Source organism: Anser anser (genome assembly GCF_964211835.1).
Source record: "Anser anser genome assembly, chromosome: Z".
Taxonomy (NCBI): Eukaryota; Metazoa; Chordata; class Aves; order Anseriformes; family Anatidae; genus Anser; species Anser anser.
The window spans coordinates 20,841,469-20,867,505 of record NC_139723.1 but is presented as its reverse complement, the minus strand read 5'-3'; the positions used below and the strand labels follow the sequence as shown (position 1 = coordinate 20,867,505).

The 26,037-nt window shown below is 43.3% G+C and overlaps 1 long non-coding RNA gene across 1 annotated transcript; it reads right to left on the bottom strand.

Annotated features, from left to right (window-relative positions):
- Nucleotides 1-1,869: 1,869 nt before the first annotated feature.
- On the bottom strand, nucleotides 1,870-25,931 carry LOC310890117. Its single transcript, XR_014577037.1, has 3 exons — nucleotides 24,398-25,931; nucleotides 23,901-24,011; nucleotides 1,870-4,723 (listed from the first exon to the last, which is right to left on the bottom strand). It is a non-coding gene; the product is annotated as an uncharacterized lncRNA (long non-coding RNA).
- Between the last annotated feature and the right edge of the window lie 106 nt (nucleotides 25,932-26,037).

Sequence of the window (26,037 nt, the reverse complement as noted above, 5' to 3'; positions counted from 1 at the left end):
GGGTTCAGTTTTCCTCAACCACATAAAGACAGTCAGTCAGAAGACACAGTCATTTTATGCCTGACTTCACTATTGCTTAATAAAACATTTTCCTGTTTTGGAAAACACTTGGATATTCAAAGTTCAATGTGAGAACCCAGTGGTTCCTTCAAGTAGCCTCACTCTCAAATACAGCTTAAGGGAAAAGTATACTGAATGTCTAATAATGAGCAAATTTAAAAAACAGCAACTAATCACATGGGAAACCACATATTTCTCTGCATGTTGTTTTGTAGGCAAGATTTTTTGCTACAGAACAATTATTATACCGAAATGTTCATTATTAAGAGGGAGATGTCTTTTATGGCTAAACATTCTCCTTAACAAAATTACACATTATACACAAAATACAAACTTGATCAGACAGCTCTGTAGACAAACTGAATATCTCTGAAAACATTCAATAAAGTCTTCTCCAGATTTATTAGGGGATCATGTCCAATAGCGGTCAATTTTTGCTGTTCCCCTCAGAAACCGCTTACTGCAAGTTTTACTGTATTTCTTCCCCTCCTGGTATTGACTTATAATAAAAGGAAAACATTTTTCCCTGTTTAGAGCATTTTCCAAAATTACATCAGTATCCATCCACTTCAAACAATTTCTAAAAATGGCCTTGTCCAGCTGGGTAAACAAAAAGATTTTACATATATTTCATTGAGCATTTATTTATTTGGTGAGAGATTAAGGCAACACTTCTTGCCAAAAACCATGAGTACTCAGATGAAAAATTATTTACATTTTTAAACTGACATCTAGGTGCAGAATGTCTATCACGGCAGAAATAAAGAAAAACATCCCAGCATAATGAATTTGCAACCTCACATGAAGACAGGGCATTAGTATGCAACATCATTTAATTAACTTGTACAGGAGCCCTAAGGCAACGTAACTCTGAAATGTTAAATACTGATAGGACAGAAAGATAAACTGTTCATGCTGATACACCTGTCACAGTGAGAAAGACGAGAGGTGTAATATATCTTATCTTGCTCAATTTTTCAACAGATTGAACTCAGATCTTTACCAAAGTTGATTAACAGATTTGATTAACTCAGTGAACAACTATTCCCAAACACGTAGCAACACAGCCAGCCAGCCTAGTGCCTCCTAAGAGAAAATTATTTTCATAACCAGCAGTTGAGGGTATGAACTTTGTGTACACAAAGAATAAAGCTTTAAACATAGACTCTGTGACTTTTTTTTTTTAATTAAAAACATAAAATCCTACATATCAAATCCAATATGAACTGCTGCTTTTTCTTTGGTGCTTTAAGTAGATTTTGTTTAAAGCTACACTGGATTTTGACTGACTTCATTTAGCAGTTGAGGAATTGTAACCCTGCTCCTGAGGAGATGGGACTGAAGTGGCAGGGTGGGCATGGGAAGAGTGCCTTTGTTTATGGATTACTCTCAACTGTTCAAGCTCCTTATCTTTTTTTTTTTTTAGCAGACATAAAGACAGATAAGTTGACAAAACAGAGGAAAGGCCTCATTTGAATTGTTACATAGACCTGAAATCCTCATCAAACCAAATCCAGTTTTCACTTATATTATTCTGATCTCAGCGGAGTCAAATTTTCTTGCAATGTTCTGGTATTCACTAGGGAAAATTGACAAGAATGGAAACCTTCCTGAACTGATTTTTAAAGGCACTGACAAGGGATAGGTATTCAAGGATCATCTCCTCCAAACTCAAGAGAGGTACATTCCAATCAGTAGGAAATCAGGCAAAAATGTCAGGAGCTCCTAGCCAAACTTAAACACAAAAGTGGAGCATACAGAGGGTGGAAGCAAGGATGCATGACCTGGAAAGAAAACAGAGACATTGTCCAAGCATCCAGCAATGAAATTAGGAAAGCTAAACGACCAAATGGAATTGAATCTGATCCGAAGCACAAGAAGGTCTTCTGTAAGCACATAGGTGAAAAAAGGAAAATTAGGGAAAATGTGAGTCCACTGCTGAATGAAATGGGAGACCTGATTACAAAGGGAAAAGGATGAGATACTGAATGCCTTCCTTGCTTCAGTCTTTGGCAGAAAAGCTGAGCTTCAGGAATCCCAGGCCCCAGAGACCAGAGGGAAAGGCTGGAGGAAGGATGATACACCTTTAGTAGAAGAGGATCAGGTCAGGGAATGCTTAAGCAGACTGGACATATATATGTCCATGGATCTTACTGGAATGCATGCATGAGTGCTGAGGGAGCTGGTGGATGTCGCTGCATAACCTGTTGATAATACTTGATCAATCATGGTAACTGGGAACAGGACCTGAAGACTGGAGCAAAACAAATGTCAGTGCTATCTTCAGGAAAGGCAAGAAGGACAGAATTATAGGCCAGTCAGCCTTGCTGTGATCTTTGGGAAGGTGATGGAGCAGCTGATCCTGGAAACCATTTCCAGGCACACGAAGGGCAAGAAAATCACCAGGAGTAGTCAGTAGGGAAGTCATGCTCAATCAACTTCTTGAGCTTCTGTGATGAAATGACCAAGCTAATGGATAGGGAAGAACAGTGGATATTACCAACCTGATCTTCAGTAAGTATCTTTGACACTGTCCCCCATGATCTTCATAGACAAGCTGTTGATTTACGGGCTGCATGGGCAGACAGTGAGGTGAGTTAATGACTGAGTGGATGAGCCCAGAAGGTGGTGTTCAGTGGTGGAAAATCTAGATTGAGCTAGTAACTAGTGGCAAACCCCATGGGACAGTCAAGGTTGAACATGAGCCAGCAATGTGCCCTTGTGAGTTGCCACAAACAAAGGTAATGGTAGTCTAGGCTGCATTAAGCAAAGTATCAAAGGTGGGCTGCAGGTGATCTTTCTCTATGCAGCACTGGTGAGGCCACACCTGAAGTACTGTGTCCAATTCTGACCCCTGCCCCAGTACAAGAGAGACATGGACATCCTGGGGAGAGTCCAGGAGAAGGGCCATGAATACATTGAAGGGACTGGAGCATCTCTTCTGTGAGGAAAGGCTGAGAGCAGGGGCTGTTCAGCCTGGAGAAGTGCAGGCACAGGGGGATCTTACTGAATGCACACCTAAAGGGAGGGTGCAAAGATGATAGAGCCAGGCTCTTGTCAGTAGTGCCCAGTGCCAGGACAAGAGGCAGTGGGCACAAACTGGAACACCAGAGGTTGCCTCTGAACATCAGGAAGCACTTCTTTGCTGTGCAGGTGCTGGTGCACTGGCACAGGCTGCCCATTGAGGCTCTGGAGTCTCAGTGGGCAGTGTCCTCAGAAATCTCCAAAAGCCACCTGGATGTGGTCCTGGGCACCCTGCTTTGGGTGGCCCTGCTGGAGCAGGAGCAGGACCTGGTGCCTCCAGTGGTCCCTGCCAGCCTCAGCCCTTCTGTGACCATGTGCTCGCTGCTGCCAGAGTTATCCTGACTGCAGTGTCTCACCACAGAAACTCTACGGAGTGCAGTTGTTGCAAGCTGCAGTAGTTATTCATTACATAAGGTATTAATTAAGCTTATGTCTTTCCTTATGTCAAGGTTTCACTTTTTCCCCATGACATATGTTAAACTTTCAGAAAGACTGGAGACTCTGCAGCTGATCCACAAGCATATGGCATGGGAGTTCTTGGTCTTGTCCCTGTATGGTCTCACTGTGTGATCTTTACAGGCAAGGGCCGTTCCTCTTCTAATGACAACTGAGGCCTCTGCATGTCACCATAACACAGTAAAATGTTGTAATGTTGTGGTGGGTTAGCCTTGGCTAACAGCCAAACTCCCACCCAGCTGCTCCCTCACCCTCCTCTGTGGGACTGGGAAAGGAAAGAGGTTGAGAAAGGTCATGGGTTGAGATTAAGACAGGGAGATTGCTTACCAGTTGCTGCCATTGGCAAAACAGGCTTCACTTGGAGAAAGTGTATTTTATTGCCAATTAAAATAGATTCAAATGGTGAGAAGCAAAGACAATCATTAAATCTACCTTTCCTACCTGCTTTCTCAGGCCTGCTCCTGAATCCTCCATCCAACCGTGAGCACAGAGGGATGGAGGCTGGGGTTTAACAGCCAGTGCTTGGGGGTTTCTCTCTGCCGCTCCTTCTCCTAGCTCTCTGCCCATGCTCCAGTGTGGATCCTCCACTGGTTACAGGGAGTATCTGCTCTACCATGGAGCAACTCCCCCTCTTCCTCTGACCTTGGTGTCTCCTCTGATGTTTATCCCTCCTTTTGTTCCCTCCTTCTCTCTCTCTGTCTTTTCTTGCCCTTTCTTAAACACATTTTCTGCAAGGTGCCCTCAGCATAGCAAAATTCTTTGCTCACCCTGCTCAAAATTCCCTCTCTCACCTTCCAGAAAACATTATGCAAACTCATGGACTGAACCAGGTGTGAGGATTAAGCAGAAAGGAAATGGAAAGAAAACAAATACTGCATTTACAGCAGTTTAATCATCTAAACAAATGAGGCTGCAACTAGATGTGTGCACATACGCTCGTGTGCACTAGTGTGCTTAGACGGTGGGAGCGTGAGGAGAAGGAGCAAGGGTAGCCTGGGGACTCGCAGACTCTTGATGATGCAAAGCAGTACAACCAGCCTCAGATGTGATTCTTATTTATGGCAGAAGATACTGTACGCATTAGTGAGGGGTCAGCGAGGCTGGCGCGGTGTTCAGCTTCCTGCCATTAGCCCGTCACTCTGTACGAAGAAGGTCCCTCCATCTCTCTGCTGAGGTGACAAATCTGGAAGAAATGCAGAGGTAAAATTAAAAGGATGAAGAGAGTTGTACTGCATTTCAGGTGTGGAAGGCGATTAATTTATGGTACTGGGTCTTGGCTGAAGAAAGCAGTTGGTTGTGGACACTGATAGTTAAAGCTATTTGATTCAATCTGTGTTATAACGCATCACAGAAAAATCAGCATCTGTTTGAGATTACACCTATAACGAGCGTTTTAAAGAGAAGAATTCTGAAGGCAGCTATGGAAACTATGGACTTTAAAAGAAGTTCTGAACTTCTGGGACTAGTAATCCTTCCTGCAGTAGCCCCTTAAGGCTTCACGGCCAGGGCTTTGCACAAAATATGAGCAATAAAATGCAGAGTATCACATGGGCAAGGAAACACAAAATTCTGCTGTTGGGAAACTTGTGGAAGTTGAAAACTATATGTGTGATACCATCGTGGCTGCAATGAACCCTGAGTTATGGTGAAATAAACAGAGAAATGTTTTCACATATAATTGCTTTTTCGAAGCACATTAATGTTTTCACAAGAAGAGGTTTCCTGTCCTCATCTATTTGATTATAGGAGGTATTTATTTTTCCTAGCCTCCTTTTTTCTTGCCTCTTCAGAACTTGGTTATTTCTCAAAACAGGACTAGAGTTAAAATTACCGATAGGAGGAAGTTAGAAAAAAAATATTTTTGAAAGAGGAAAAGAGAATATTTTTAGCCAATAGTTTCAAGAGTGGTGCTGCACTGAAGGAGAAACTTGTCTGATAGTTTCATCCTGACCCATGGTTTATACTGGGTCACTCAATATATATATGAAATGAAACCTCTCCTGTTTTTAGTACTTATTGGCACACAAAAAGAGAGGCAGTAGATCAAGTACAAACGATGTTCATTACAAACTATGTTCATTCATTTTTAGAGACTGGCTGCAGGTCAGGACAAGCGCAAATTAGCTAAGCAATGAGAGGATACCTGCGTTGCACAGGGTCTATGAATTCTTCAGCTAGAGGAAAAGACAGTTTATATGGCTATCATCCTTTCACCTTTCATAGCAGTTTAGTTACAGTTTTTTTGTTTTGTGAGAAAATTTATAATGATAACAATTATTAAAATACAGTGACAATTCTTTAGATCAGGGATTTTTGTGCCTTCAGCTCTCTGAAACCAAACAGAAAGGATATATAAATGAATACAAGTAATAGAACAGTTAAGAACTAATTTTACTCAGTGTGGTGGGTTTATCTGGCAAGGTTTTGGTAGCAAGGGGGGCTGCAGAGGTGGCCTCTAAGAGACAGCCCCAGCTGCTCCAAGAGGGACCAGCCGCTGGCCAGAGCTGAGCCATGAGTGACAAAGGGCAGGTCTCTGGGAGAGCAGAGTTAAGGAAGGGAAAGAAGTGCTGGGCTACAGCAGCTGGGAGAGAGGGGTGAGAGCCAGCCCTGCAGCCCCCAAGGTCAGTGCAGCAGGAGGGCAGGAGGTGCTCCAGGCACGCAGCAGCAGTTCCCCTGCGGCCTGTGGAGAGGCCCCTGGTGGAGCAGGCTGTCCCCCTGCAGCCCATGGGTCCCACACGGAGCAGATCTCCACGCTGCAGCCCGTGGAGGAGCCCCCGGTGGAGCAGGTGGATGTGGCCTGGAGGAGGCTGCGGCCCATGGAGAGCCCCCGCAGGAGCAGGCCCCGGGCCGGAGCTGCAGCCCGTGGAGAGGAGCCCACGCAGGAGCAGGGGGTCTGGGGGGAGCTGCCGCCCACCCGTGGGGGACCCGTGCTGGAGCAGTTTGCTCCTGGGGGATGGATGGACCCCGTGGTACGGAGCCATGTGGGAGCAGTTCTTGAAGAGCTGCTGCCTGTGGGCAGCCCCCGCAGGCTCAGTTCGGGAAGGACGGCATCCCGTGGGAGGGACCCCACGGGGAGCAGGGGCAGAGAGATGACAAGACAGCCTTCTGGAGTATCATCCATTCCTTTCATTTCTATGTCACTACTAGTTACTGGCTTACAAAGAGGTGTCCTGTGTCTGATCCCCACTCTCCTAGCATGCTTGTTCAACCAATTTGCAACCCACTTAATGGTAAATCAAGGCAAAAAAAAATAAAAAAGACACATCAAAACACCAACCCAACCCAACAGTCTTTGTGGCATCTGGGGCAAAGTGCTACAGGCCCTGTTGGGGCAGATGGCCCATGGTGACATCACTGAGCGATGGGCTGTGACCTCGCAGCCCTCGCTGCTTATCTTGGGGCGCCAGCAGAGGCCACGTCAGCCTAGCTCGTGGCTTGACTCCTGCTGAGCGCTTGTGCGAGGCTTGGAGCACCGAGCGAGGATTTGGTAGAGCCGTGCTGTGGGGCCGCCGGCAGCTGTTCTCAGTGCCCGTCCCCACAGTCATTGCCTGTGTTTCCCCGGCCCTGCCTGTCTCAGGCAGCCGGGGCCCCGCGGGACGCGCTCGCAGCAGCACAGGTGAGCTGTGTGGGGACACGTGCCCTGGGGCAGCCCACAGGGGGCACGGGACGGCCCAGCCGTGGGGCTGGGGGGTCCTGCTGAGGTGCCAGGGGGGCATTGCCTCTGCTCGCCGTGGCACAGTGAGTGACCTTGGCCTCTCTCCCTTGTGCAGATTCAGACATCCTTTGGCAGCTGCAGCGCCAGGGTAGGGGAGCAGCGTCTTCACCTCAGCTCTCCCCAGCCCACTGTAGATCCCGGTCGTGATGGATGTGCCATCGGACTGGACCTGCCCAGCCTGTGGGGAAGGTCGGGACGATGTCGCCTGCGTGACCCCCTGTCTGCACCAGCTCTGCTATGGCTGTGCCCTGCGGTGGGCAAAGAAGAATTCAAGGTGCCCCTTCTGCAGGGAGGCAATCAAAACCATCAAATACTCAGTGAGGTCGGCCGACGATTTCTTGGAGTGTGCTGTCCCAGAGCCTGCAGAGCACTTGGCTGAGGATGAGCAGGATGAGCAGGAGGCTGTGGAGCTGGTGCCCAGGGCTCCTGACCTCGGCTTCCCACCTGAGGTCTGGGCAGCCTTCTTCCGGGAGCACCCGGAAAACGTCGAGCCCCTGCTTGCGTGGCTGCAGCAGGAGCTGGAGACGATCTCCGGCTCCGAGTGGTGGGAGGTGGCTGCGGGCCTGAGCACGGTGATCGGCTACCTGTGCGTCTACGGGCTCGACGAGGAGGGCTTGGTGCGGGCGCTGCAGCCTTGCCTGAAAAACCAGACCCTGCCTTTCGTGGTGCGGCTCATCACTGCCGTTGTGGAGCTGTGCAGCACAGAGATCCGCCGGCAGCGTGACCGCCAGGACGCCCACGCTGCAGGGAGCCAGGAGGACAGCCCCGCGGCCGCCCACAGCCATGCCACCTCTCCAGGGGGGACTCGTGCCCCTGCCACCACAGAAGAGGAGGAGGCACCTGAGGAGCCAGGGCAGGCGGCAGCAGGTCCCTCTGCCCAGGGCAGGGACTGCTTGCCTGGGGTGCGCCGGCGCGCCCCGAAGAGGAGGGCCAGCAGCAGCCTCCAGGACTCTCCCCAGCCCCGCAAGAGGCCGCCCCGACGGCGGCGCTAGGCGGGCACCCCTCGGCTGGCAGCATCACATCTGAAAATAAAAAGATGTTACTGAAAGAGTCTCTGTATTATTGACGTGCAGACATTGCTGCTGTCCGTACCCATGTTGGTTTCACAGAATCACAGAACTGTAGGGGTTGGAAGGGACGTCAAGAGGTCATCGGGTCCAACCCCCCTGCCAAAGCACGTTCCCTAGCGCAGTCTGCCCAGGTAGGCATCCAGACGGGCCTTGAATATCTCCAGAGAAGGAGACTCCACAACCTCCCTGGGCAGCCTGTTCCAGTGCTCCGTCACCCTCACCGTCAAGAAGTTCTTTCGCATGTTGGTGCGGATCTTCCTGGGCTCCATTTTGTGGCCATTGCCCCTTGTCCTGTCCCCACAAAACGCTGAAAAGAGGTTGGCCATATCCCGTTGTCTCCCACACTTCGTGTATTTATAAACATTGATAAGATCCCCCCTCAGTCTTCTTTTCTCAAGGCTGAACAGGCCCAGGTCTCTCAGCCTTTTCTCACAGGGCAGATGTTCCAGGCCCCGTATGATCTTTTTGTCCCTACGCTGGACTCTCTCCAGGAGATCCCTGTCTTTTTTGTACTGGAGATCCCGGAACTGGACACAGTACTCCAGGTGAGGCCTGACCAGGGCAGAGTAGAGGGGGAAGATCACCTCCCTTGACCTGCTAGCCACGCTTCTTTTAATGCACGCCAGGATCCCTTTGGCCTTCTTGGCCACCAGGTGCTGCAGCCCATGGAGAGGAGCCCACGCAGGAGCAGGGGGTCTGGGGGGAGCTGCCGCCCACCCGTGGGGGACCCGTGCTGGAGCAGTTTGCTCCTGGGGGATGGATGGACCCCGTGGTACGGAGCCATGTGGGAGCTGTTCTTGAAGAGCTGCTGCCTGTGGGCAGCCCCCGCAGGCTCAGTTCGGGAAGGACGGCATCCCGTGGGAGGGACCCCATGTGGAGCAGGGGCAGGGAGTGACCTTGAGGAGTGGCGGAGACAAAGCATCAGGGACTGACTGCAGCTCCCATTCCCTGTTCTCCTGCACCATTGAGGTGAGGAGGTGCAAGGAGGTGAATAAGAGGGGAAGGTGTTTCCATTTTTTTTCTAGTTCTCACTGCCCTACATTGTCATCAGTTGCCAACAAATTAATTTAATCTTTCCCATGCTGAGTCTGCCTTGCCCATGATGGAAATTCGTGAGTGATATCCCTGTCCTTAATTCAACCCATGAGATTTTTTTTTTCCATCATATTTTCTTCCGCTGCTGTTGAGGAGGGGTAGTGAGAGAGCAGTGTGGTGGGCACCCAGAAGCCAGCCAAGGCCAACCCAGCACACCCAGCAACTTAATTACTGTCTATTGCATTGAACAATTTATTCACTTGCCTTAGGCATAATGCATATTGTCATAGCACCTATGCTAGCACTTATCATCTACTTTTAATGAAAGCTAATCACTTCAGCTGTTCCAGTTTTCTTGTCTCTGTATTTGTTGTCCCAGTATTCAAGAAAATAAGTGAAACTTCGCCATAGATATATGGCATTACTCCCTGTAATGAGACTGAATGAGACTGGATGAGACTGAACCACAACAGTTATGCTAGTACAAGACCACATAGTCCAGCATTTCTTGTTTCATGTGGCTTATTGGAGTTTCCCCTTTGAAGTTTCACCCTTGTGGATCTAGCTAAAATAAGTCTGTTTTGCATTGCAAATAATATCTCAATTTTGCTTCAAGTATAAACTGATTAAAATATATTCAGTACTTGGAAATAATGTTCTTCCCCTATAAAACTGGGCAATCATCAGAGTTAGTGCTTTACTTAGTATGCTGGAAGTGGCCCATACTGGTTAAATATCTAGAATGGGAGGGTAATCAGCTGCAACACCTTTCATTGTCAAACTGTGGGGAGTATCTGCAGGGTAGTATAAAGCAATTTAATAATCATGTCCATTTAGTTGGGACAAAGTGTATTTGATAGGATGACTTAACAGCAATGAACATTTGGAATGAGTTATTCAAGATCAGAGTGAGATATTCAGAAGAGGAGCCAGAAGAAAGAGAACTGAAGAAATGAAATAGAGTATGCAACACATTATGAACTAAAAGTGATGAACAGTTCAGGGAAAACTTTTGTTTGTCATAACTACAGTTGAGCCAGGAACATAGAATCATTCTGAGAAATCACAGAGCATCAGGTTGCCAGGAGCTACAAAAAAAAAACTTAAGTATCATTAACAGGTATAATTACAGCATTATAGAGAGTTGTGTCTGGTTTTGACTATTTAAAAACTTTATTTTGGGGCCAGAGACATTTCAGGATGAAATTTGTTGACGATTGAAAATACTCTTCTGCTAAGTTATTAACTTGAATAGAATAAGTAAAAAATAAGGAAAATAAGGAAATATTCTAAGTAACTAAGTTCTAAGGAAAATAAGTTCTAAGTAGTTCTTGCACCTGTCAATATGATGCAAATATAAAGGGGAATTTACATGACCGTAGTTGTTACCCATCCATATTATAACTTGGCTTTTTTGCCAAGGCTAGCATCATTTCTTTAATGATTAATTCTAAGTATAGTATGTTCGTGTAACATTCTGTACCTTGAGCAACACATGCAATTACTACCTTTGTGCTGGATGACCAGGTTAGCTAGCAGGGACTCAAAATAAAGCTGTCACCCAGTGAGTTATTATCACCATATAGTTCAGTACTTTATAGCACTACTTTCAGAGTCAGAGAGCCACATGATCTGACTATATATGATCTAACTTCTGGATTACATTCAAGATGTTGCTTTTCACCTATTAACTCATTTATTTTCTCCAAGCTGGTCTTCCCCATACCTCACCGTCCTTTCCCAGGGCTAAAAGGAGAAAGGGCAGGTGACTACCTTATCAAAGAATAAATGGAAAAATGACAATGATAAAAGACAGTTTAGCTTATAAACTTCATACACAGTAGAAGCAAAATGAGAAATAGATGTGAAACCACACAAATTAATTGGGAGGTGAATTCAAGCTGGTTTCACTGAGGAATATTATCATCTTGATACAAATTAAAAATACACAGTGGCCCTCAGTAGCAAGACTACCACGCGAACATGGAGATTTTCTAAAGGAAAGAAGAAATGATGCTTACCTTTCTAACAGTTGACCATAAACCATCATCTCTTCTTAAAAACCATGACGTTTTTCATGGATTTTGGAATACTTGGCCTGTTCTGAATAGTGTGTACAAATAGATAAAGAATAATCTAACTGTATCTATTTCTGGAACATCTCCTTATTTTCAGTTGAAGCCTCAAGAATCTCTCACCTTGAACTTAAATATTTACATGCCTTATATACTCACTACCTGACACATGGTCTAACCTCTTTTATAATCTGGTTGAAGATCTGCCTAGCATAGCATATGAAGCCTAGCAACTAGGTGTATGTTACTTAGTATATTAACAATAAATTTATTCCTCTAGCCATAAGGACAACCAGAAGCCCTACCTCCTTTTAGTGCTACTATGTTACATAAAAGCCAGATTCCAGGATGTGGACATTTCCACTAAGACCTACCAGAATGCCTGCTAAATCTGGCAGACAGATTATTTTGAGAGTGCTATGAAGTTGAAGGAAGTTATTTTAGACAAATTCTTTAGTCTAAACATTCAGTTTAAGTCTCATCCCATCACAAGTTAAAGACTTCTCTTATGCCTGGGAGGTCCCTGAACCACCAACATTCCTCCTGGACAATTTGGGATCTGAATGGAATTATCTTCAAATGGAGAAGACTAATAAATAACATAGCTAACGGATAAGTAGAGTTTCAAGAATGTCCCAATATACTGCTTTTCAGGACAACACTGTGTCTGGCATGATTGCAAGAGTCTAAGGACTTTTGAGGTCCAAAACCATGCTTAAATACTTGTAGACCTTCATGTACTTGTACAGATGGATTAACTGGTGATGTGGTAAAAAGGAAAAAGAAAAAAGTGACACATGGAATCAGATTTTGCATTAGAAAACACAAAGACTTGCACTACAAGCAGGAAAATCTGGGGTGATTCTGTACTATGCCTCAGATTGCCTTTGCTGATTCTGATCTTTGTTGACTTCTGCATGACTTGGACTGTCCTGAAAACTTAATTGCAGCACAACCTGAAGTCTTTACAGCACTCTGTGTCATGATGCTGCCTGTGAGTTGCACCTCCAGGCCTACTGCTGATGTGGTCCTGCGAAGGTGTCCTTGCAAGATCCTGGCTGGATGGCTGGCCCTCACGCTTCCTTGGCTGGCAGTATCTTTCCCTTGGTGTCAGTCTTCAGAGACTCTTTTACTGCTCCAGCATTCTCATCTCACAGAAACACAGGAGAGTAGGTCAGAGAATATAATTAAGTACTATTATTAAAAATAATTCTTATATTTTCTACATACATATACATACGTGTATGCGTGAATATATACAAAATACATATATGTGTAAAATATCCAGATTACAGTATCTGTTCACAGTACAGATGTAAACAAACACCTGATATGTCCAACATAGACTTACCAATAAGAGTCTTCAGGGTTCCAACCTGTTTTCCTTCAAATTTACAAGCACAGGATACAAGCATAGATACCATGCTCCCACACAAGACCATTTACATGGTGTCGGACTTGTTGGTACTTCTTTTATCAGTGTATTTTCCATCCTGTGCCATTAAAGCTGAGGCTTAAATTTTCTCATTCTTTTGGAAAACAAACACAGGTCCTGGGGTTCCTAATTCAAAACCCTTTCCCACATATGCCACCTGCACAATGTATGCTGCCTCTGACAGCATCCAGCCCTGGCTAGGGACAGCTTGAGAGGCACATACAAACAGGCTGTGTTGAGGGTGATCTATCTTGGAAATACATTCCCACATTCACATATGAGTTGTCTTTTCTTACACATTACAGTTAGCTTGGATCCCATCAGAGCAGATGTTGACCTGGGTTTATTCTTCTCCAGTCTCTAATGCCTATCAGTGTTAATTTCCATTTTAGCCTGACCTAAACAATGGTGTATCAGTACTAAGCTTTGATACCTCATCATTTGCACCTAAATCCTGCTTTATTTAATTTAAACAGAACAAGTCTCAGTACAGAGCTGTTCAGTGGAGGAACAATAAACACCTCCTTCCCTTTTACGGGATAACTGCCTCATACGTTTCATGAAGAAACATACTTCTGCCCTCGGATATCCCTACCTGTAACAATCAATTATCTGACAATGGCTTCCTTTTCTTGTAAGTATTTAATGCAGGATCTTATCAAAACTCTTTTTTAAAATTTCAATGGGTAAATGCCTGGATTGCTCTGAGTGGCAGACAAACAGTGCAGCAGCACTGGGAGCAAACAGAGCTCACCAGCTCTGACTTGAGTGCTGCTTTGTAGCTCGTTTCCAGTACACTGATGAGAGAGGTGGTTTGTACCACCTGAAAAAAACGTGTTCATAACCAACACATTGGACTGGAAAAAAAAATCTGTCGGGGGAATGCGTAACGTTCTTAGGAGACCTGCTTCTGGTATTTTAAACCCCCAAAATTACCAGACAAAGCCAGGAGAGGGCAATGAGCACACAGAATATTGTTGGTAGCTAGAAAGGCCCGAGTTCCTGAATGGTATCATATTTTCCTCTTTTTAATGAAGGGGTCTTTTAATGAAGGAGTTATGTGCTCCATCAACAGCTCTGAAAAAGCTGCATTTCTGAGGTTAAGTATTATTACATCGCACACAATAGGTCTAAGGGTCTCTAAAAGCAAAGCAAAGGTTTCCACACCAATCCTGCTAAAATAAAAAAACAATTCAGAACTGCTGCCGAGAGTTTCCTCTTGGGCTAAATGGAAGAATGTGTTTAACTGGACAAATTCCCAGAATTAATGCCACAGAAATTTGCATTAAAAAACCAAACAACAACAAAAGCACAACAACAATCAGCATTTAGAAGTGGAAAAACCATTGCAAAGATCTGTTCTAAGAAATTGCTTTCACAACAGTCGTGCTATGAACGCACTCTGAGTTGCTTCTTTCCTGAAGCATATTATTTTTAAGAGGTTTATTTAGTGCATTTTGGTCTCTTTCAGAATGTTTAACTTTTGTTGAACTCTGGGAAAAAATCACTCTGCTCATTAACAAAACGAGGACAGCTTTTGTTAGGCTTTCCCAGAAAGAAAGCTCACTGTTATATGGGTTGCTGTTAGGTCCAGTGCAGACATAAACAACAATAAATTGTCCTACTGGATTGAAGCATATAATTTTCTTAGCTTTTTTATTTTTTTTCTTTTAGCAGGAAACTCCCTTTAAAAAGACAGGGTAACTTCAAAGATACTGTAGTAAAAAAAAAAAAAAAAAAAAAAAAGTTGCTTTGGCTGAAATAAAAATAACCTTTTCCAAAAGCAAATGAATAAGGTACATCATTATTCACAGGTGTAAACAAGTGCAGAGGTTTAGACTGGAGCTTTTTATAGCTGAACTGGAAATACATTCCATCAAAAAATTCTTCAGAAGCTTGAGTCCTGATTTTTTTTCTATTTTTCAACTTTAATAGTCTAGGTGGCATGTGTTGGACTCTGGTTTTGACCTAAAGGTATTGGTTTAACATTTTATAGCATAATATTTAAAGTCCCAAGGAATTCAGAATACTTTCAGTATCCACGGGAGCAAACAAACACATATTGCCTGCATACCTAATAGTCTAGTGGTTTACCATAGTGAGAAACTGCCCACCACATTTTATGGTTTAACCTCAGTGCTTAGTTTTTTATGGGTTCAAATGAGTTGAGTTTGTTTTTCTCAAGGATATCACTATCTCACACTTGACATATGCACTCTTTTCCCTGCATGGACCATATTTCCCAAATAATGTATTTTAAAGAGCTGTATAGTTATGAAAACATGATTTCATGTGGTATGAATAACAACACATCCATTTTCTGTCACAGAAAAATACTGAACTGTCTTATGTTCTTAAACAAAACAACCTTTTTTGTTTATAAATATATTATTGCTGTAATAAGGGTGCTGCCACAGGGAGGAGGGTACAGGTAAAGGCAAATTAATTGTAATTGCATTTTAAAACCTAAAGGGAGAAAAGACGCTCTCCAGACACTATATATCCACCAATGATTCACAAGATCAGGAATGAGTGTTTCAGCAGGATTGTTTTCTTTGCAGCCTTCTCAGAAGAAACAAGCCTAAGGAAAGATTTGATCACATGGAGGTGCACCGGCAAGTCTGGAGTGCATGGGACTTGCTGAGTGTGGTGAGACAGACTGAGGCAGGACTGGCTGGAATGGAAATTTCTGTAATGGAAATTTGTCCTTTGTTTCTGGCCTCAGTTTGATATCTTTTAACCCCTAAGAAAGTAATCTGGTCTGTTTCTTCAGATACAGGATATGGTTTCCCTGAGGTATTTTAAGCTTGGGCAGAAATTGTAAATTGTGATGTAGGACTGCGTACGTAGAGCTCTGTGTTCCTCCGTACCAGGCTTTTTTCTGAGCAGTCCTTCTACCCGGCGTGCCCTCTCACCAGAATGTAGACCTTAGATCAGGAAAACAGCACAAATTTTTTAGAAAGTGCAACTCCACTGATATAATTCAATCTGAGAACATACATTTTGACTGGTTAAGAAAACTGTTTTTTTTTTCAAGCTGTGTAATATTCTTTCTGATTGTAGGATTTAGAAATCAAAAACAGTTAATGTAAGAGAAGACTTTGCAATTTGTCCTAACTGACCAACTTGTTGGATGGCCTCATGAGCAGATGTGGGGTGAGGCTCTCCTCAGGTGCTTGGGTATCAGCACTTGCTGGTCTAGGAAACGATTCTGGGGGGTAAGTGGCTCTCTGCTCACCCCCACCAGTGGCTTTCACAGCCCTGCAACACTCCAGTGGTTGGAATGAGGAATGCAGAGTTAGAGAAATACATTTCCTGCACACCACATGCCACATCCAACACTGCTCCTTTACAGCAACATACTGAACACATGTTCACACTTGCGTTAGCAGGTGCTTTCTTGCTGTGGATGCTGTCTTGAAGACGACTACCTCAGTAGAGGTGTTCAATTTAGATTATAAATAAGGCACAGCTTTGTTTTGTTTTGAAGTGAAGGGAAAAAAACTATTGCATCAGCTGACTTTGGGATGTGGTGTGCTCTCTATCATTTGAAATCTTTAATCCAAAACTGTCTTTCTAAAAAAGATACCTTAGCTCAGCTACTAATTATGATCTTTATGCAGAAATTACTGGGTAAAATTCTATGGCCTGTGTTATACGGAAGACTAGACTACATAGGTCCTTTTTGGCTTTAAAATTTTGCAAATCCAAATTCCAGTCCAAATTCTAACACATGTAATCTTCCCTATAGCTTTCCCCAGAGGTTTCTATAAAAGAATATTCCATTTACTGCCTGTCCAGCACTGCTCAGTAACACTGCTTCAGCAGAGTTGACATGCTCTTCCTTGCTGGTGTGCTAAGAACAGTGATAGAAGAGTTTACTGTAATGTGCTTTTGAATCTTCCATGATGTAATGCATACTACTTGTTAAATCTTACTCTTTGGGAAATAGTAACCTGTTAGGACAGTACAGTGAAGATGTAAAGGTGCGTGGTAGCTTACGACAGTACCTTTCCGTTGTTAATTAGCTCAGACAATTTATATTATGCTCTGCTCCTGCTTGCCAGCATGTTACTATTTAAAATTTAATAACCTAAAGTTTTACAACAGTAGAGTGGTGTTGAAAATCATTATAATTTTAATGCAAATTAAAATGCAAAGCCAGAGCTACAATTAAAAATGTAGCAAATATAGTATCTAGATGAAGTTATATTCTTTAAAAAACACATCACAGGACATATACAGATGTTAAATGCTTTACTGTCAAGTGCAAAGTCCAACCTTAGTATAACTCAGCTAATGTCCATGACAGTCATCCACTACAAATGAGTGCTGTCCATAAAACTTTAAAGAGGAATCCAGACACACTGGATTCCTTGCATGCCTGTAGGGGAAACACCTGCTTCTGGAACCAGACATTCGGTAAGTTTCATCATCCTCAGCAGCATCCTTCCTCCTTACACTTGCCAAAATTCAGGCTCTCTTTTCTTAAAGGGTCATTTCTGTTGATATGATTCCTCAGGAAGCCCCGCGGGAGTTCCTAATAGGCTCTGCTCTTTATTCCTCATTAGGACCAAGACAGTAAGGTAATGCCACCACATCAAGACCTTCTTATTCCTTATTGATTTTCTAGCCTCCTCCATGAAGCTTGGTTCCAGTGGAGCAGTCACAATGACCTTCCACGAGGAAAAGCAGAACATCTAGGGGCTGTCATGCCTCACTACAGTCCTATCTGATCACAGCACCAGAAGGTGTAATCTGGTGTACTTGGGTTGGTGAGACACCCCATTCTGCAGAACAGCTACCCCTGTTGAGATCCCCACAAAAAAGCATGGATGATGACAGAAATATAAAATGTCCTAAAGCTGAGGAGTGTATGTATTTGTTTGTGGTGTGTATAGATCAAAGAGTTTGGCTTTGCTCAAGCTATGCAGGGACATGTTACTTGTATTTAGATATAATATAATATGTAGATAGATACATATGGGAAATTTTATTAAACAAGAACAGGTTAAGAATGTAAATAGCACAGTGAAACTAGACTAAAAGAAAGCCTGCTGTGGGTTCACCTGCAGATTTACCAGGGAAGACAAGTTAAGGGGTTAAATCCCATTCGACCCCATCTCATGTCCTCATCCTGCTCCCATGCCACCAGACAACTCATACAAACCCAGTCACTCTGTGAAACCACAGCTTTTCCCTAGTGCCTCTGAAGGTAAGGAAAAGTCAGTGCTGCACAGGAGTCAAGACTGTTTGTCGTGGCCTCTCCCCCGTCCCATCTCCTATCCCCTTGTAGACCCTCATGGCAGCATCACCTCATTCCCCGACCTGATGTAGACACAGCCCGGGCATGTGTCACAGGGGACAACACACATCAGCTGGAGAGTTGTGGAAAAGGCTCCACTCACACAAATAAAAGTAGCAGCCACCTTTGCCACTACAGTATTCAACTGAAATTAGCACTAAAAAGTGTATAAATTTCCAAAAATGTATCTACTTCCATGGACATTTCTGTTTGGTTATATGACATCACACGCTGGGATAATTTTGAATATTTCTAATTGACATACACGCAGTGCAGTTTCAACCAATTACTGTGTTAGGCTTCAAATCAGATAAATAAACCCAACAAAACCAACCTGGCATACCACCATGACAATTTCTGTGCTGATCTTTAATTAGTACCTGCTTGAGTCTGTTCGCTTTGAAGAGAAAACAGCATTTACCACCAACTTTTGCATCAACTCATTAAAGCTGAACAAGCACTACATTAAGTATATCTCTTTTTAACTACTATTAATTGGTAAAGTAAATATCACAGTCATTGCTCTTATATAGCTTCTACATCTTTTTACAAACATTCCTTTCAATCTGACTGCATGACTTAATGTTTTATTTCAAATAATTTCTTCAATCATCTAAGCAATGAAAAGACCTCAGGTAAAATGTGATAATTACCTGTGGATGAAAATAGGATTTAGATCAGGAATGTGTTTCCAAAGGAATCCACTATACTGCTACAGAGCAGAATAGTAAAAGAGTTCATAATATTGGTATGTAAGACAAAATATTATGATGAAAATTAGACCAAATGGAAAACCACCATGGGTGTTTTATTTGAGTCAGAATTGCTGAGTGTCAACTTTGCTCAATAATACACACAGCTGCGTGAGGGCTTTCACATGTTCTAAATGTCGCATCTGTTCAATGCAGTATTCTGTATTCAGTGCTGCTACTCATATTGCAGCAGTGGCCAAAAGTAACAGTCAGACTCAGTGCCCTACTGTGAGTATCACTGAGCCTACACATAGGATGCTGTAGTCCCTGCCCTGGACAGCTTGCAATCTGCCTAGAGAAAGGATACAACAATTGGAAAAAACAAGAGAGTAGTAAGGAGGAAAGCTAATGAGACCACAATCATGCACGTGGGTAGGACAAGAGTATGAGCAACAAATAACTTCTCAATAGGTCTAGTGTTCTCTTCATCTTACGAGGAAAGTAAATAAATAGTCAGCTCTTCACAAGACTCATTCAGTTAGACATTGTTTGTTTCAATCTTCCTAGAATAGTTATAGCTAGTTATGAAATGCTCAGCAACCAAGAAATGCTGGCCAGTCCAGACCATCAGTTTAGGCAAACTGGGACATTTCTTCTGTTGTTTGTAGGCTGCCTTTTTCCAGGAGTGGATATCCACACACTTTGCAACACATCTGTTTACTTAATCCACACAGAAACTTCTTTTATGAAGACATACAGATAAACCATCCTACACATAACTGTCTTACATTCAAAATAAAAATAATATGTCTGATAACATCAAACATTTGCTTGCCAATAAATACCAAGCTAGGAGCCAAGACTGAGTTGAAAATGTGACATTATTTTAGATGCATCTTGCCCCCCATAAGACACATTTACATTTTGACAATAACATCAGATACAACAAAAGGCTGCTGGAGGCAGCCAGTAGAGATTAATTGCTGACAGATGACTGAACTACACTGTTATTTTATGTGAACTTGGCTACTGTAATGTAACTCAGAAGCCTGAACCTGTATCTCTATCAGAAGAAGACCCCTTGTTGGGTAAGTCTCTGAGGCCTACTTGGAGTAGGTCTCCATGTTCCATACCAATTATTTCTATTCCCCCCTCATTTCTATTTGAATACAAACTGCAAACTGTTTTTTCTAGTATCCTTGATACATCTAGGACCCTTATATCTAATGTAAAGGTAACATTCTCTTTGATGCCTTAATGGTATATTTTAGTTGTGTATTGGATACAAATTCCTCAGTGAAAACAAGGTATCAGACAATTCACACCTTAGTTGCAGGGCTTCTGGAGTTCCTGCGCCAATTCTTCACTACTGGCTTTGTTGTACCACCTCTAATGGCATTCTTGTTTGCATTATGAATGCCATTATAGATTGCTATTTTGATTGAGCCTCTGTATGCACCTTCTTGGTGTAAGAGATGGTTTTCTTACACCAGTTATGAAAATCCACCTTGACAGTTGAAGGTGGGCTCTTCTCTTATCTTTTTTGAGCAGATACTGAAGTCCTACAGAGAAAACTACCTGTCTCTTCGACAACCACGCTAATTCAGGGGTGATTAGGAAGACAAAGGTGCTATATACTAGGCAGAAAAGAGCCATCAGATCCTGGTATATAGGACAGTTAGGAATTATTTCTACTTGCAGACCAAGCAAGTTAGTTGTTATAATGAATTAGATACAACAAATCTGGAACTCCTCTGTGCTATTTTTACAAAGTTAGATTTGTTTTAGACATATCACTGCCACACTGTCTAAATATTTTTGATGAGATGAACAGTAATATAATGTTCCAAAATTTCTGCAGGCATGTTCTGCTTTCACATGATGTTGGATTTCACAAGGACTTTGCCCCACTGAAGAGGAAAGAAAAATGTCTGATTTGAGATGTCATCCATTCCTCTGCCTTCATACAAAGTGTTCTTAATCTCAGAACAGTCTGGTGAATGCATTAATGTGAACTAATTGTTTTCTCAACTCTCCCTTAGCTTGGATTTACTAGCTTTTTGTTTTGTTTTGTTTTTAATTGCCTTTGTGCAAAATGTCCACGTGCAAAAGGCAAGACTCATTCTGGAGCTGGGCCACAAAGCAGACATGATGTGTATAGAATGATGTGTGATGTGTTTAGCCAGACATTTGCTTTTTCTGAATTTACTTAAGCTTTTAAGGTTTGTCATGATGTCCTCTTTTGAGGATTGAAAAGCTTCAATAAAATTCGGCAGTTGTTGAGGACATGCTCTGCTTGTGAAGACAATCCAGGACTGAATTTCCTCACAACAAAAAGAAAAAATACTGTTTACACATGCACTGTTCAAATCTACTTTAATTAACCTTGATGAATGAAACTAACTTGTACCTATTACATGCTTTAATAGACAGGTAATGGGCTCTTTGGTCTGAACGTCTTGGATTACTATTCCTTTCTGCGTGCCATCAGATAATTTACTGAAATTGAAATGAACATACCCAGTTATATCTTTCGATGGTAAATTTTGCCTACTACTGCAATGAATACTTCAAAGACAATAGTTAGTGAAACTTTCATCACAGATGCTGACATGTATGAAAGGGAATAACTTCAGTGAATTTTCAATTCTTTGTCTGAATTTGCAGTAGCTGTCATTTATTTAGTTCACTTTTTTAGAAATCTCACTTCTTATTAAAATCTTTGTGAGACTCCTTAGTTTGCAGATAGAAAACAATAATCAGAGATGAAATATACTACAGATTCAGAGCAGAAAGCTTTTAAATTTGTTTAATTTTCACCATGCTCTTTTTGTATTCAGGTTCAGGTAAGAAGCCATGTAACTAGATGTTGTGAAACCATTCATATTCAGCTCTACCGACACGTCGACAGTCTAAACTTTAAAAATACTTCTATTAAAACTTCACTGCAAATCCCTAATTAGACAAGAAGTCCACTGATGTCAAAAGGCTTAAAAGGCTTTTGTCTTCAAGCTCCCACACCAGAATAAACCAACACTTGCCTCATCTCTGGTAATTGCTTTTCTTATCAGTGCTGTCTGATCCTGCAGAAATTTACAAGTGTGTTTAATTTTATTCACCAGAGATAGGTATGTGCAATTCAGCAGGTCTACCCACAGTGCGTAAAACCAAGTAACTCTAAACTAGATTTGTAAAATAAACTATTAGATAGTGGCCAGGTGATGTTCTGACTGCTAATTTTGAATTCAAGAGATCATCTACTAATTAAATTTTAAACTATTTCTTTGTTCAGCAAATCGATAGGTTCAATAACATAAGAAAAATCTATGCATTCCCTTATAAATTCAGAGCAGAAAAAAATCTGAAAGTTTACTTTTGCATTTTACATGTGTTGATAGGAAGCTGCTTGATGAGAGACTTCAAAATCAGACCTACAAACAGTAGCTAAATTTAACTAGAAAATTAACTTTTGTAAAAACAAATTTTTATAGAGTCTTGTCCAAAACCTACTCATGTCAGAAAAAGCCTATGATCTTGGTCTCTAATTAAGTTGGTTTGTTAAAAAAAAAACAAAAACTCATTACAGACAACAAATACTTAGTGTCCTTACCTTCTAGTGAAGTTAATGTACTGTAAAGAATATCTTAACATATTAATTCAAGCTATTAAGGATAATTCATTACAACTAGGAACCTTTTCATCCATTGTACTGACAATGAGTTTCTAAATAAACATATGTCAACCTGCTGTAGACTGGGCTTCAGAAAAATCTACATACAGTGTTCTGCTGTGCAACAAAATCACCCAAATTTGAATATTTGAATGTAAAAACAGTCAGTTATGAAAAATACAATCAGTAAGATCTGTAAAGCAAAAGCATTAAGAATCTATTTGCAATGCATTGTTTATGCACGCAGAAAAATCACAGAAAGTACTTTGCCTACTCATGCATAACTCACAGATGAGTAAACCAATTTTTTTCTCAAACACAGAAAGCTGAAACCAGCCACGACTCATCAAGCTTTTTGTCATAGTGACTCCTCAGCAACCAACCCTTCAATCTCAAACAAATAAATACCAGCTTCAAAGAAATAGAGTTAACACATATTAAGTGTTAACATATAATGTTAACATATAAAAACACATAATAACACATAGTTAACACATATTACAGTCTTTTGTTAAGATTTTATAAAATTGTTTATATTTCTTTTTTCATGTATATGCCTCTAGGTAAGATCCCAAATTAACACTAAACCAGGCCACAAATTAGCCATCCCATAACAATAGAGTTGATAATGTTCTTAGAAATATTAAAGCTAACAAATAATGGGATTGTTGTAAACGGGCTATACATGCAAAATAACTTCTCGTCTTCTACAGTATCAGAGTGCTTTCATCAACACATTAAACAAGAGTAAAGACTAGCTTAAAGAACCTTAAAATGTCTTTCTTGGAACACGTACTAGGACATGACAAATTCAAACAGTTTTTTTAATTATTATTATTATTATTATTTTGTTGATTTTTTTTAAAATACAGGTTAGTTTTTACTCTTTTTGAGATTTACCACTGCTGTTCAGTAGTGTTGGACATATAAGGGGAGCTCCAAATGTTACATAGGCCATTAAAAATATTTTTCCATTTCTAACCCTTCAGTGCAACAATTTGCCAAATAATTTTAACTATAAAATACCTCCCAATCTCAGGTTCTGAGAAATTACTGGGATTACACAGTAATACCAGCTTCAATTACTGTAATTTTCTGGGGAGGGAAAATTCAATATCTAAATTGATAAAGACTATGTATTTCTGCGTGTGGCAGAAATCAAAGTTCTGAGTGCGACACACACACAGGCAGCTCAGTCCTTCTAGCCAAAAAAGAAAGAGGTAGACGAATACTCAGATCTCTAAGAGAACTGCAAACCAGTGTCAAAATTGATCTTTACAAAGAAGCTGTGTTAAACTCACGAGGAAGCTTGATAACAGAGTACTCACTGATTTTTAGGGCACCTTTAAAGCAATCACATTACCTGGCTTGCTTATGAGACTTTCAAGAGATTTTCACCACCGTATGTCTTTCTGCTCACAGTAGCTGGTGGGCTTTTTGATGGCCTCCACAGACCAAGGTATATTTAGGCAACCTGTGAGGAGAAGACAGTTGCTGAACAGGGTATAAGCATCTAACAAATGAAGGTTGTGATGCTCTAGGGATGCTGCTAGTGCTTTTTGTGATTTATGAAACCTAAATTCATGAACAAATAAAGGTTGTTCTGTGGAAAAAATGGCAAACAATGTGAATAGGTGATAAATAGGCAGGGCAGGCTCAACTACGCTTTCTCCAGCTTCAAAAAATAATAGTTACTTAATGAGGCAAAGCAAAAACCAAAAACTGAAGACCAAAAACAAACCAAAAAACATATGGCTAGAATCCCACTGTATGGAAAGATTTTCTAACGTCACACATTGGGAGACAACCTGCTGCTTGTAACACTAGTAAGATTTAGAGGAAGATTAGAAAGACAGAAACCTCATTTCTTCAGCGTTGTATTTTCCCTGTCTTCAGCCTTTCCGTTTTACTCAGTCTTAGTCACTGATTGTTCCCGGCAAAACTTTAAATGGAGAAGAATATTTTCAAAGCCACGATGGGAATGATCTGAGGGGACAAATGGTCCACAAACGTGATGAGTAAGGAGACCCAACCCCACAGCGGGCTGCCAGGGACAGGATCTGTCAGGGGCCCTGGTCTGGTGGGTGCTCCCCACCAGCCTGCTGCTGGCTGGCAGGGACAATCAGCACCCACATTGGCTGCTGGGGTGCTCCAGGCAAGAAGACTTTGCTCTCCGTGATGAAAACCACCCAGTGCTCCCCGGTGTCCTCCAGACGGGGAGTTTTTACACTTGACCACTGATTCCCAGGGATTTTGGCCCTTGAGGTGATGCGGGTGGATGTGGCGTGTCAGTGCCTAGGGCCTCACACTCTCCTGCAGCACAAGGCCCTGAGATCAGCCACAGTGGTGGGCCTGAAGGGACACTGGGGTGACTGGGGTGACACTGGGGTGACCACAACACCTGGGCAGGCACCGGGCTCATCAGGGGCCATGGAGAGCTGCCAGGTCAGGCCCCAGTGGTATCAGTGTTGGGTGCTTCACCATCGCAGGCCCTCACAGCCACAGCACAGTGCCCTATTTTGCAGGACTTTGAGCACGGCCTGCAAACCACTGGAGGCAACACTCAAACAAACCACCATGGTCCATAGCACAAGAGGAGGGCCTGGAGGTCACCTCAGCGCAGCGGCCATGAGGAGCACACCCAGCCCAGGCTGGGGGATCACTGTGTGTGGTGGTGGTGGCGGAGGACATGTCCAAAGCACCGAGCTGCCAGTGCGGGACCAGTGGTGGTGCTGATGGTGGTGGTAGTGGTGGTGGTAGTGGTGGGGGACACATGGCAGCACCGAGATGTCGGTGTGGGACTGACTCGTGGCGGTGGTGATGGCGGTAATGGCGGTGATGGTGAATGTGGCCGCCACCCCTCCGCCGCTCTGTCTGACTCTCAGCCGGCAGCCCTCGGCAAAGGCAGCGCGGGATCCGGGCCCGATGCCCCGAGCCGAGGCCCCGCTGCCGCCCCGGGTCTGGCCGCAGGGGTCCCGGTGCCGGTCCCGGCCGTGCGGGTTTCGGCTCTCGGCGAGCAGCCGCCAGCGCGCTCTTCGTGTGACTCACACTTAGGCAGCGCTCGATCCTCAAGGGGCTGCTCGTTTGATGAAGGTTTTCTCCTAATTAACAGCTCGTTAAGGGACTCCGCTACCCGGCCCTGACACGGAGGTCTCCCCCCCCCCCTCCCCAGCCACTGCCCGGCCGGGGCGATGTGCCGGCCGCCCAGCGCATTTTCCAGAACCGTGTTTCACCTCTCGCTAGCGGCCCCTTCCCCCTCGCCGCCACCCCGTTTCGAGTCTCTCCAGCGCTGATGAGCTAATAGCATTTTTCCTTTGCATACTTTGGCGCTGCCCCACGGCATAACTCTGGCGCGGCCCCGCCGCCTGGCAGCCTACGTGTGTCTGAGCGCGATCGCCCGCCGCGGGTCCGGCCCGCCTCGGCTCGGCTCGGTTCAGCACGGCCCGGCCCGGCGGGGCTGGGCTCTGCCCACCGGGGTCCCGCCACCGCCCAGCTCCGTG